A 14,113-nucleotide genomic window follows, 5' to 3' on the forward strand; every position below is an offset into this window, starting at 1 on the left:
AAAATTTGCTGTGGTTGTTAGGTCTCATTCAGACGTCAGTGAGTGTTCTGGTATCCAAAAATTACCCCAGTTTTCAATAATGTTTTTTATTCTATTTTTATTATTGTGCTTGTTTTTAGTTTTTGTATAGAAATTAAAAAAGTAAATACATTTCAAAGCACACAGATGGAAGTGTCGGGTATTCATTATTTTTCACGGATTTGCATGGGTAATTTTGATCTGTGACTCTGATCAAAAACGGACAAGAGTCCACAACCCCCCCCCCCATGGACATGAGAACAGCTCTACAGACTATAACAAATTTAAAACGGGTCACTTCAGCGCCAATGATGAGGAACGTCTTTGGACGACCGAGAGTGGTTGTTGTTCCGGAGATCATCGATGCTGTGCACAACCTCATACTGGAGAATTCACGAATTTCAGCTAAAGCAATAGCAGACCTCATGGGGAATTCCTGTGAATGTGTTTGTGTCATTATCCATGAACATTTGGACATGAGGAAGCGATCTACAAAGTGGGTCCCCAAATGTTAGACAACAGATCAGAGAATCATGCGAGTGAAAACTTCCCAGTCCATTTGTCAGCGTTTCCGGACTGATAAGAACTTCCTGGATGGACTGGTCACTATGGATGAGACCTGGATTTATTTGTATGAGCCTGGAAACAAGGATCAGTCAAAAGAGTGGAGGCACAGTGGTCTCCTCATCCAAAGAAGTTCAGGGTGCAAAAATCAGCCACTATGGTGATTGCATCTGTGTTCTGGGATAAGGAGGGAGTGCTGCTAGTGGACTACCTTCAAAAGTGTTCCACCATCAATGCAAGTTATTACATTGAACTTTTGTACCAATTTAAGGCAGCTCTGAAGGCCAAAAGGAGTGACAAGCTGTCCAAAGGAATCTTGTTTCTGCAAGACAATGCCTCCGCTCACACTGCACAAGTGACCACAGCAAAACTGGCAGAGCTGGGCTTCCAGCTGGTTGGCCACCTACCTTATTCACCAGAGCTAGCTCCCTCTAACTATCATCTGTTTCCAAACCTGAAGAAACACCTCAAGGTACCAAATTTCACTCCATTACTGATGCCATGGCTGCTACGGATGCCTGGTTTGAAGCACAACCGAAATCCTTCTTTTTGCTAGGTTTACAGAACTTGGAGTACCGATGTAAGAAGTGTGTTGTCATCAGTGGAGACTATGTGGAATAAATTTCATCATCCTCTCGTTTCTTTCTGGGTAAAGCCAAAGACTTATCAGCAGTGCCTCGTATATGCTGTAATGGATATTTGTCCTTGTAAAAATTTTCTGGGGCAAGGGGGGCAGTGAATATTCATTTTGTATTAGCTGGCCGCTGATGTCAGAATTTAATTGTGGGCTCATGGCAGTGGCATCATGTGTTACACAGCTTACACACGAAAGCCAGCATCAAGAGAGGACACCGTGCACCTGGGGAGCAGAGGGAAGGTGAGTAGAATCATTTATTTTTTATGTGTGCAGCACACCGGGAGGCATACGGTACATACCAGGATGGGCACATATATACCATGATGGGGATCATATGTACCAGGATTAGGGATATATACCAGGATGGGCCCTCAATGGGGGACATATATACTAGGATGGGCCCATAATGGGAATCAAATATACTAGGATAAGGACATAAATACCAGGATGGGAGACATGTATGCCAGGATGGGGGACATATATACCACGATGGAGGACATATATACCAAATGGGCCCGTGATGGGAATCATATATACTAGGATGAGGACAATATATCAGGATGGGGGACATATATACCAGGATGGGCTTAGCTTATACCAAGATGGGCCCATGATGGGTATCATATATACTAGGATGAGGACAATATATTAGGATGGGGGACATATATACCAGGATGGGCTTAGCTTGGTGGACATTTGTACAGAATTGGAGGACATTACTCCATAACAGTGTGTCATGACCACATTTGTAGCTTCATTTTTTTTCTCCCCTATTTTCCGACTCTAAAACCTAGGTGCTTGGTCCGGTGTGTCTTCTAGTCTGTAAAATACTCTTATTATTCATCTGTAGTACCTTGGCATAAGGTCATAGTTTAGCTCCTTGATTTCATCAAATCAACAAGACTATATATATATATAAACACTACTTTATATATAACGATATGAGCCTTTTAAAATTGATTTGTCACGAAATCTGGTGCAAATACTAGTTACATAGGTTGATTACTTTTACTAAAATATGTGATAAATAACCTTACATTTAGCAATAAAAAATGTGAAAAAGGGTAGAAAAAATGATTTACACTGGTTAAAAGTATCAATATAAACTGAGAATTAGACCATCAATGAGGATCCAACCGTTGGCACCGAAAGTGATAATAACTTTAATGCTTAACCAAGCATAGAGGAGATACTATATAGTACACGCAACTATGTCTGATGATGCAGATCTTTTTCATTTACTTGTATAGGCCGGAGCACTGGTACCAAGGACAGCTGTTAGTATGGATGCATCATAGTGCATTGTACTCATTGATCACGAGCCCTTGGGTTAAATGCCCCACTTTGAAGGTCAATCCAAGAGATTTAACTAAGAAGAGTTAGATACGTATTTGTATATAACCTACATGATTTAATATAATATGAGTTTAGTTTTTTAATATTTAAATTGAATACGTCCTTTCAAAATTTAAGGCATTAATATGGAGTTAATCTTTTATACATTATTAAAATGTTAACCTGAAATTTTATAGTGGAAAATTACAGTAGATGTTTTTTTTCAGATACAAAATCATTAGTATAGTTGGGTACTTGAGTAATAGGGCATACAGTTCCTGCTCGGGGTAAGTGAATGTGTAATGGCCGGTGTATGGGCAGTGAGAGGGATTAGTGGACCCACTTGACCACAGGGGGACCCGGGCTTACTACTTAGTTCCAGGGGCTGAACTAAAAACCTACTGGGATATCACTCCCAGGGCAGTGACCGGAACTGTGGCAGCTGACCCCCTGGACAGGTGACGGACTCAGGTTTAGACAGGTAAAGGCAGAGTGACTAAGGCAGGCTGTTACAGACAGGAATGGTGGCTATGGCAGGGACAGACAGGTATGGGAAGGCACGCACAGGTGATGGACACAGGGGGAACGAGACCTGACAACTAGCAGACTGAGACACTGACTAACTAGTAGCATAGTGCAGGCACCTGCCCTAATGGGAGGGTGCCTTAAACACATAGTGCCTTTCAGCCATAGGCTGAGAGACATTTCCTGGAAATAGTGCTCTGGCTCTTTAAAAGGAAGGCGGGTGTGCGCGTGTAGAAGGTAAGATCCTGGGGAGCTTGTGTCATGTGCATAGGCCCTGGGGTGAGGAGAGAACAGCAGGATATGCGGATGGTTGGGAGAGTGTAGGAGGGGAAGACGCGAACTGGCTAGGGCAGTAAGTTGGCGTCCCTTTAGAGATCCTGGAATTACAGAAGGCCAATTATTTTACTGCTTCAGTGGCAGTCAATGATAGTAGGCTATGCATTAATGCAACTTTTTTTTATGTTAGGCTTTATATGGTTCTTGGATGTGGAAACTGAATCTACCCAGCTGTTGATGTGCAACTTCATGAGTGAGTATTGCAATCAAGAAGAGATGGTCAAGAAACATGATCAGTTGACTTGTTGGAAAGATGCCGGTAGGCACAGAACCTCTGGTATGTTAGACTCCGCCGTCTGATTTTATAGACTAGGTCATGAGTGGCTTCAAAAGGTTTTACTTATCTTAAAAATAAGTACAAGATGGAAGCTTGGGTTCAGTTACTTCACAACTACCATACAACGAGGGTGGTAGTGCATTTATCCTGTAACCAATTGACCAAGTAATAGTTGGAAAATATAAACAAATAGCAAATTAATTGGTTCTAAAGATCTTTGGAATCATATAGAATCCAAACCTACAGCCTTACACGATGGAATAAAAATAGTACGCAAATATAAAACTTGGGTTAAAACAGCAAAACGCCTCGAGTGTGGTCCCACTATTAAAAAAACGCTAGTTTGGTAAAATGCTCACAAACAACAAGCACTCTATAGCATAGTGTTACATGGGCTGTACGAGCGGTAGGCACACAGCCATTGCTGAGAAGCTGCAGTAAGCCTTTAAAGCACACGAGTCTCATATTTAAAAATCATCAGCAATAAAGGAAAATATAGAGAATCATTTGGAGTGCATACTAATCATTTAATGCAATAAATGGAGCAGCTCTAATTATGTCCTGAGGAAGTGATTTCACACTGAAACAATGAGGATAAAAGGATGCAGGGATCTCGCTGTGCGGAGACGGATTCAACTCTTGCGCCTTACTCATACAGGACTTGGCTTTCCTGGGTGATGATCACTAACCCACCATGTGTATGTTATATAAGAAGGTATTAACTCGGTCAGGTATATATCCACTTATATATTATTTGACAACAAAATGAAGTTTCAGGATCATAATGTTTCTGAAAAACAACTGTAGATAAAGATTTGGATAAATAACTAAAATGTTTGTGGATACAGATGTGTAGATAAAACCATGCAAATTAGAAAAGGTATATGGGATCTTATACTTTGCAGTCCTTTCCATTCCCTTTCTTACTCCGTTTGGCCTTTTATGCTCCCGTTTACATCTAACCATTTAATTGTTACCCTTCCATTGATTCCCTCCTCACTCCGGAATCTTTTCTTCCTGCAGACCAGCGGCGGCTTGCTGTGTCGGGTGTGCGTGTGCGGTTGCTTAGGTGATGCGTCCCAGAGCCCGCGCATGCGCACTGTCTGGCTCGGCGGGCTGCCGTTCGGACTTGTTCTGGCGGCCGCACGTGCGCCTTTCTCCGATCTTGCTGTGGGCGGCGTGCAGGCGGTTGCTAGGGTGACGCGTCCCTGGCGCCGCGCGTGCGTCCTCCGGCGGTTCGGGCTGGCGGAAGTTTCGGAGCCACTCACAGTTACCTCACTTTCGGAAAGTACAGGTCACACACCATTATTCTGATTGTTACCAATTATGGGGGCTATTTATAGCTCTCATCATACACACGCCATTAGGATCTACCTCCCTGAAAAAGCGTGCAACACGTAGTGAAACGCGCGTAGGCGGTCCTTTGATCCGGTCTGGGGGTACTTTATGGCCTAGGAACTTTCTTCCACAGCATCTTACTTACAGTATATGCACTAGTACTTTAGGTAAATATGGTTTCCTTAATTAAGCATTGGCGTACATGCCTCTATCCTCCCCTTTTGGTATGGTATTTGTAATTAGAGAATTCTTTTCCTCATATTTACCACATTTTGTATTACCTGACTATATCATGAACATCTGGAAACCTCTCTTTCCTATGAATTGGCCATTTGTCCCCACTTTCCCACTTTCCAGTGGTTGTTTTTAGATTTTTTACATTGTACTTGTTTGTGTAATCAATAAAATTGTCTGTTTTTTTTGCACAAATTACTCTTGCCCTCTTGTTTTCAATATCATCATATTAGAAAAGGTGTCTTAGACTCGGAGCACAGGATCCCTCCCCCCCCAAAAATGTAAGGTTTTCATACTTATGCCATTCCTTTGTCATTTCAATGTCTGCTTTCGACATCCATATAACAATTGTATTATATCCCTTTTATACATCAACGATTTACAATGTATGATGTAGAGTATACTTTCTAATCTTAATAATTATAAATTTAGATGTACATCAAATTTTTTGGGCACCCGATAAAAAACGAACCATTGGTTGCAATGCAATGTAAGCTCAGCTCTACTTTATGACGTCCACATACTCCACTTGTCTGGCTCACAGGTAATACAGAACAAAAAGGAAAGGAGGGGCAGTTGCGTGGACTACAATACTGTGACACCTGCCTGGACCCACAGACTCAGGATCGGTGAAACAGGTGGATAGAGGTAACCGCCCACAAAGCTGGAACCTGGACCCCACAACACTTTCACCTCTATACAGGGATTTGGAATTACGACAGGGCCCAGGTGATCGCTGCCCGTGGAAGACTTAAGTCCTGAGAAGAGTAGTAACCAGGCAGGGTCAAATCCAGAAGGTAGAATAGGGACAAAAATCGTCAGGCCGGAGAGTGGTCAGATATCAAGCTAAGGGTCAAAACCGGAGCTAGCATCGAAGTACAGAAACGGCAGGCAGAAGAGTGATTAGGTAATCAAGCTAAGGGTCAAAACCGGAGCTAGCAGCGAAGTACAGAAACGGCAGGCAGAAGAGTGGTCAGATATCAAGCTAAGGGTCAAAACCGGAGCTAGCAGCGAAGTACAGAAACGGCAGGCAGAAGAGTGATTAGGTAATCAAGCTAAGGGTCAAAACCGGAGCTAGTAGCGAAGTACAGAAACGGCAGGCAGAAGAGTGGTAAGGTAATCAAGCTAAGGTCAATATACGGAAATACAAACAAACAGCAAGGAACCAGAGACTAGCAGGGAATTACAGGACTACGGTATATCTGGCAACTGCCAGCAGAAGGGAGAAAGCATAAGAGTGGTGTGGTGCCTTCCCATTAGCCACAGCTGAGAGGTAGTTACTCCAGCCTGAAGGCACACACCACCACAGTCAACCAGTGGTACTGCAGGTCTTGGTGAAACCCAGCTTAATAGATTAACGGAGCCTGCGCCCAACAGAGACTGCTCCCCCGTCCCCAGTGCCACCCACAGTGGTGACAAGGCGGCGTCTGGTGATTAAAGCAGAAGTCGACTCCAGTGAAGCTGTGACAAATGCGTTAGCTTTATTCAAAGTTGCATATTAAAAAATCCATTATGGACCAGACATAAGAGATCTTACAAGAACGTGCAAGATGCTCAAAGCACATGAGATCCATAATGGATTTTTTTTTAAAATTCGAAAGGACCACAGGACATCCATTATGCATAAATAAAAGGCAACTGAAGCATCAATGTGAGAAAGGATTCTCTTCTGTTCGAGTACTCTAAATTGGCCTCAGTTTGCCTTCTCCTATAGCAAACAGCCAGGTCTGAGGAAAGCTTAATTTGATGGACCCGAGTTTGTTTTTTTACACGTAAATACGTCTAAATGAATAAGTCTGTGAGATATTCTTCTGCATCAGTTGACTTGGTCAAGTTCTCCAACAGTAAAGTGGTTAAACCCACAAGCTCAAGCTACTAAGTACTGAATCTCACGGTTAATAGCCGTCAAGGTTTTCATCCATTTTACATTGGCTTCATTAGATACCGCAGACATTGCTTTTGTGGCAAGAGCTTCAGTGTTTGGTGGTTTTATGAATTACATGTAAATATACGTGTTGTAAAATTTGGAAAATCTCATGTGAGACTGAGAAGTGGGTTATTTTTACAAATCTCTTTGTAGGGGCCTTGGCTCTGGCAACTCAGTTGTCACCCAAAGGGGAGCCATAATCAAACTGGCAAAAATCCTTTTTAGTTTTAAAAGAGTTGTTTTATTTTGTCCTTCATTAATCAATAGAACAAATTAAAATAAAAATGTAATAATATAACTTTTTAGAGAATTCTGCTTCTTTCTTTTCCAGGACTAATGATTCATTCTAAAAGTTCTCAATTCACAGTTAAAATGTTTCTTTGGTGAATACAGATTTTCCCATTGCTGATAAAGGAAATTGCATTTGGTACTTATAATGTTCTATGGAAGATTCTGACAGTCCGCCTGAGAGATTCTCTGGTGTCCGGGAGCAAAACAGGAGACTCAGGCGTCGACCTGCTGTGTGCTGATTCATAGGCAGGATAGCAAGAGGTAATCTCTGCTAGTCTGCTCGTTTGCTCTCTTTGATCACCTGTTGGGAGGGAGCCTATCACATCTGCTTCCTGGCTAAATATACTGGCTGGGTCCTTTCACCTATGCCAGCTATAGCTTGTCTTATTTGGTCTGGCGTGATGTGGTGTGGTGTCTGAGATTATCTAGTGCTATCAAAAATGGGGCTCTCCATGGAAAGAGAAGGACAAGTAAACCAATTTATGGAAGTTGAAAAATGGTCTTCTTAAAATGGTGATCTTTTTGAGAGGTTTATTTTATATACCTTCACAGCAGGGGCTTCTTCTATCTTTCAGCACTACTTTTAAACATGGATATTCATTGACTTTAAAGAGTAATCATCGTTTTTAGTAGTCCTTGTTGCTTTGTGCGGTTGTGGAGTTTACCCCAGTTGTCTTTTGTAGTTTCCTTCCTGCTCTTGTTTGCCTCCTGAATCTCTTATTGTCATATCCTTTGTATGTGTGTATGCAGTGTGTCAGAGTTTTGGTTTTCCCTTGTCTGTCGTCATCTATACTTAACATCACACTCCTGCCTCGACCTTCCCTGATGGGAGGACGATGGTGGAAATCAGATTAGGTTTGGTCAGGAGCAGGGCCAGGAACGGGACTCAGACATCTCCATCTTCAAGAGTATCCCTGAGATTAGGGATTGCATAGGTCCCTTTGCATGATGGACAACATAGGGACCCTCATCCCTTGTTATCCAACAAGTCTTTGCATGACAATGGTCTCCAGCTCCTCCAACTCTCCACCCCCATAAAATTTAAAAAACACCAACCACCATCTCAGTAATGTGAACATCTGTCTTTACTGAATACACATTATACCTGTGAATTAAGAGTGATTAATCCGTCCAGGAGGAGAAAGAAGCAGATTCTTCTGATAATATATATTACAAAGTTTCTTATTTTTACATGTACTATTGATTTATTAATTAAAAATTAAAAATGATTATTACTCTTTAAATTTAAACGTATTGCTGAAAGATAGGAGATGCCCCAAAGTGAAGGTATATGAAAACCATTCAACTCCCCTAAATTTGTTTGGACAAATATTTTATCCTGTGTATACTTGTCCTCTTCTTTCCATGAATAGCCCCATTTTTGATACAATCTCGTTGCATAATATATATATATATATATATATATATATATATATATATATATATATGCCATGACAAACCATAGATCAGACACCCGATGGCAGGCGAAAAACGTGACAATCAATAATACACTTAGAAGCACTTTGGAAGTAGAGTAATTCAGAGCATGTACCTTGTGTAGTTTTTCTGTACTAGTGCACTCTGAAATGTACAATATTACACTAAGAGCTCCATATTCCTGGCAATCTGTGACAGGCATTTTGTTCTGGGTAAAATGTTGAATTTCTAGTCTTGCGTCCTTAACCCATTGTTCGCACGCTTGCCCACAATGCTCCGTTGTCAGAGGAGGCAGAGACACTCTCAGAAATTACATGGTTAAGGCAGAAGTGGGATGACATTGCTTCTAATGCATGGTTCAATAATTTCCCTTAAACTGCAGGTCTTCTACGTTCTAGATTGCGTGTGTTCTCAGGAAGAGCTGCTAATTCCGAAAGTAGGAATGCAAAAGGGGGCAGAAGATGAAAACCACTATTTTTCTAAAGTGTTTATTGCACTTAAGTAAATTCTTTCTTGTTGCCAGAAATTGTGTGTCTTGACTAATGGCTTATTTATGTACCATACAAGGGCCTGTAAAACATACCTCTAGCAGTACAACAGTGCTAATCATGTTCTTTATCTTAAACATGCTACCCTACACTTCCCCACCGGTGTCCTTTAACCTGTCTGTGTGACTATTTTGCAAAAAAGATTTCAGCCACAGTATATAAGCAGAACCGTCACAGTAAACATGGTGGATGCAAAAAACATGCACTATACAGATATTCTGCAGACCATAAAAATGCCCATTGTGACTTTCATGATCACAGTATAAATATAGAATTGCTAAAATGCATACAAAGGCCATGTATAAGCGAGGGCTGACAGTGATCTGTGGTTCAGGGCATTAAAGGTTACAAGCTCCTGCCAACCCCTGTGGCCGTGATAGACTTGGTCTTGCAATTTTAATCTTGAGGAGACAATTTTGGCAATCCAAGAAGAAATAGTTGTGGAATTCTAGAAATCACAGAATGGTTAGACATGTTAATGATATTAAATGATTTGAAATAATTTTCCAAACATATTTATTTATTAAGTATAGTGTATGAGCACAATGCACAAAAATCCTCCTACTTACAGCCTTGGTTGCTATCAGTGAGGTTATTAATAGTTGTCTGAGGAATATTCTGCCATTTGGGAAAACCATTAAGGTACACTGCTGGCAGCTCCCTTTGCAATTGCCGATTTATGATGTCCCATATGTTGTTGCTGGAGTGCACAGATGGAACAGGGGCTCCTAGACTGACCGTAAGGCTGGGGCCCCTGTGTTGTCCCTCATCTCGAAGGTAGACTTGATAGTAGCCAGGTTCGAGCCTCCAACATGTCCCTGTCTCCAGGCTGGAAACCCAGTAACCAACACTCCACAAATAATCACAGGCAAGGGTAAACGCAAACTCATGCACACTACTCTCAAACACAAAGGAGGGACACCATGTGAACTGGGAGTAACGCAAAAGGGGTAGAAGATGAATACACAACTGGAGAACTCACACACCACGCTGAAATGCAACTTGAAGCTCACCATACAACTGGATAACCACAGGAAGCAGAAAGCTATATCCGGCAAACAGCCCCAGAATTCAGAACCTTATAAAGGCTGGAGATGGTGATCAGCAGCCTGAGCTCCCGGCAGCTGATCACAGGCCAGTAGAAATTAGCTCTCGATGTATTGGAGAGCAGTAAAGCCAGAACCAGCCAACACCCATGACAGACTGTGCAACTAAAAAATCCCAGGCTGTTTGTCAGACTCTGCAGTGTGAACAGAGTCCGACGTCACTATGACACCCAGTGAGTGCAAAGCAGAACACCGCACGACAGATGTGCTCAATGGGGGACATGTCCAGAGAGTCGAAGGCAATGGTAGCTAATTTAGGCCACACAGGCAGCATGCAGCCTGATGTTGTCTTGTTGGAAAAAAGCTCCTGGCACAAAAGGCTTTTCTCCTATTGAGCAATGGGATGTTATTAGTCAACAATTGCAAAGGGAGCTGCCAGCAATAGATCTTGATGATTTGCCCAAGTGTATTCAGAGCAGTAGAACATTCATCAGACAGCCATTAACGACCGCAGGCAGTAATATTCCATCCTAGCGGTCATAGTGTTACTGCCCGCGGTCTGCCGCCGGCAACATGCAGCGATTGGCGCACATCTCAGCTGATTTTCACAGCTGAGATGTGTGCCTGCCAGGCACGAGCAGAATCGTTATCTTCTCGTGCCGTTTAACCATTTAAATGGCGCTGTCAATATGTGACAGCGCCATTATAACGGCATCGGCAGTAAAAATTTACTCACCAGCCAATACTAGAAGTCACGTGACGTGATCACGTGTCTTCCGGTGGTTGTCATGGTAGCACACGGTCATGTGATGACTCCTGTAGCTCACATGAATTACTTTCGGATTCACTCGGCCGGGAGCTGGGTGAGGCAGAAAATCAGCATATTTGCTGTTTACAGCTGTATAGCTGTGATCAGCAGATATGTCAGAGCGATCGGATTGTTGATCCATATAGTCCCTAGGGAGATTAGTAAAATAAAAAAAGTTTTTTTTAAAAAAATAAAAAACCTAAAAGTTCAAATCACCCTTTCGCCCCATTGAAAATTAAAGGGTTAAAAAAATAAAAAATATACACACATTTGGTATCGCCGTGTTCAGAAACGCCTGATCTATCAAAATATAAAATCAATTAATCTGATCAGTAAACGGCGTCACAACTAGAGATGAGCCACCCCTCTAGCGTTCGAGTTTGGTTCAGTTCGTCGAACAGAGGACAAGTTCATCGAACGTTCGACGAACGTTCGATGAACCAATTCGAACCCCATTGAAAACAATGGCAGGCAAACACAAACACATACAAACACATAGAAAACACCTTCTAAGGTGTCCAAAAGGTGACAAACAACTCCCAAGACACCACAAAAACATTGAAAAGTGACAAGGACATATACTCATGCAAAAAGAAAAGAGCTGGACGAGTAAAAAGAGGAGGAGACACAGATATAGGCATGTCATGTGTACCGCCCCGCGGGCTCGGCTTTGACCGCCGAGCCGCTCAGATCCGTGCTCGTACTGCGGGTGGTGGCTCGAGCCTCTCACGGACCCGGGGGTCACGTCACTCTGCAAGTGGGGTTGGCGCTACACGCAGGGATTTGGGTGTTTGGTTTGAAATGTTAGTTCGTGATGCCACCCACGGGTTGTGGTGATTGTGGACACCACCGCTGCGGTGAAGGTGTGGGGATCCCCGGGAGCGGTGTAGTAGCGCAGCTAGGTGTTGACCCCTCCGTGGGTAGGGGATGTTGGTCCCGGGGTCCGGCGGGCTGGAGCCTGGGAGCAGGGTGTAGCGTTGCGGTGCAGCGCGGCGCGGTGCCGGATGGCACTGGTGTACTCACTCTGACGCAAGACACTGGAGTCACTGGTAAACCAAATGGAGTGATGAACGGGGCCCGCAGCCGGCTGCAGCTTTTCCCAGATTAGGTTGGTGGTGTCCGCCGTTCTCCTGCACCTCTGTGTGCACCTCTATGTATTACGCTCCCCGACGTGTATCTGTCGTAGGAGCCCGTTTGCCCGCAGATGCTGGCCCTTTGGATCTCTTGCCCTTGGCGGTGGCACTTATCTGGAATGGTTGGGCTGTTGGCATCAATCGGGACTTAGGTGGGAATGAACCCCTGAGGTCCAGACCACAATCAGTTAATTTGACTATGGTGGTGGTTTCTAGCCTAGTTCGGGTCTGAGTACCCTGCCTGGTGCTCCGGTATCCAGTTGGCTCCCCGGTTCGGTTCCGGCGGGCCACTACCCTGTTCCGGTCCCTTACGGTTCCACCGGTCGTGTTCCCGGTTTCCTGCAGGCGGCAACTACCGTCTGCCTCATTGCCTGTGGCGACTGGGCTATGACCCAGCCACCTGGTTGTCTCTGGGCAGCCTGGACAAAGGACTGCCCATGAACTTGTCTGCTCTACACTCCACTTGAACTTGACTCCTCCAGAGCCTGCACTTGACTACTGTGTTTTCCCGCCTCCAGGCCTGTGAACTCCTCGGTGGGTGGAGCCAACCACCTGGCTTCACCCCTCCTGGTGTGGACATCAAACCTGGAGGGTGGTGACAAAGCTTTTAAGTTTGACTGTTGTTACCTAACTGGGAAGGGGGTGTGTAGTGTTGTTGTGTCTACCTGGGACGACCTGGATAGTCCAGGGCGTCACATTCCCCCTTGGTTTAATGCAGACCGTCCGCGGGCTGCCCGTCAATCACAGCTTTATTTTTGTTGTAAGACTGCAAAAGATAATAAACACGTGAACAATTATAATAACATATTTACATTTTCAAGAATATGTGAATTTTTCTTTTTCTTCCCTTACGGGAGGCACATTACTTTTAACGTTGCAAACATTTTTAATAACAACGGGTCCATGTCCTTCTGCTTTCCCACCCAAGCAACCTAGCCTTGATGCTGCCCCTAAGAAGTGGGAAGCACCCCTTTTCCCCAGTCCGGATCAGGAACTTGGCCAGGCCACCCAAGCGGGAACGGGTACGGTGCTTCGCACCCGGCAGTCACTCAGAGGCCCCACGTCCAGGGGACCCCTGACCCGGAGGATGGTCACCGGTTCCTGTGGTGACCGGACCCCAGCCTGCTCTGCTGCGAGTCCTCCCTCCAACCAGCCTCTCCGGAGACCGGCAGTTGCGGGAAGGGCAATAAGGGCACTATTTACAAGCCCAAAAGTTATTGGGTGGCTTGCTAGTTCTCAGCCGTGTTCATGATTCCTCATGTTACAAAAGGGGGCAACAAAAGTCCCAATGGGCGCTTCAGTAGCTGGTCCACTACCATCAACTCAGGTCCCAATGGGGACTTGCAGGTGGGTCCTAACGGGGACTGTCCTTGTGGCAACAGGGATCCGCTACCTCACTCCTCAGCACTTTCATCCTCCACTTCATACTCTGCCTCCACGGTGACTCTGGGGCTGTACGGTGGAGGAGGGGTCTGGGAGCGCTTCGGGCCTTCATGCCGTGTCCTTCTTTGCACACTCAGGGCAAACCAGCCCCTCTCTCCACAGTGGCGGGTGTATGTGACCAGCTCTCCGGGGATCAGGTCACGGTCCGGGTGGCCCATAGGCAGGTGGGGTACACGTCCCGACGGGACACAAACACTTCTTTCTCCAAGCCGGGCT

This window comes from Anomaloglossus baeobatrachus, chromosome 12 (genome assembly GCF_048569485.1).
Source record: "Anomaloglossus baeobatrachus isolate aAnoBae1 chromosome 12, aAnoBae1.hap1, whole genome shotgun sequence".
Classification (NCBI taxonomy): domain Eukaryota; kingdom Metazoa; phylum Chordata; class Amphibia; order Anura; family Aromobatidae; genus Anomaloglossus; species Anomaloglossus baeobatrachus.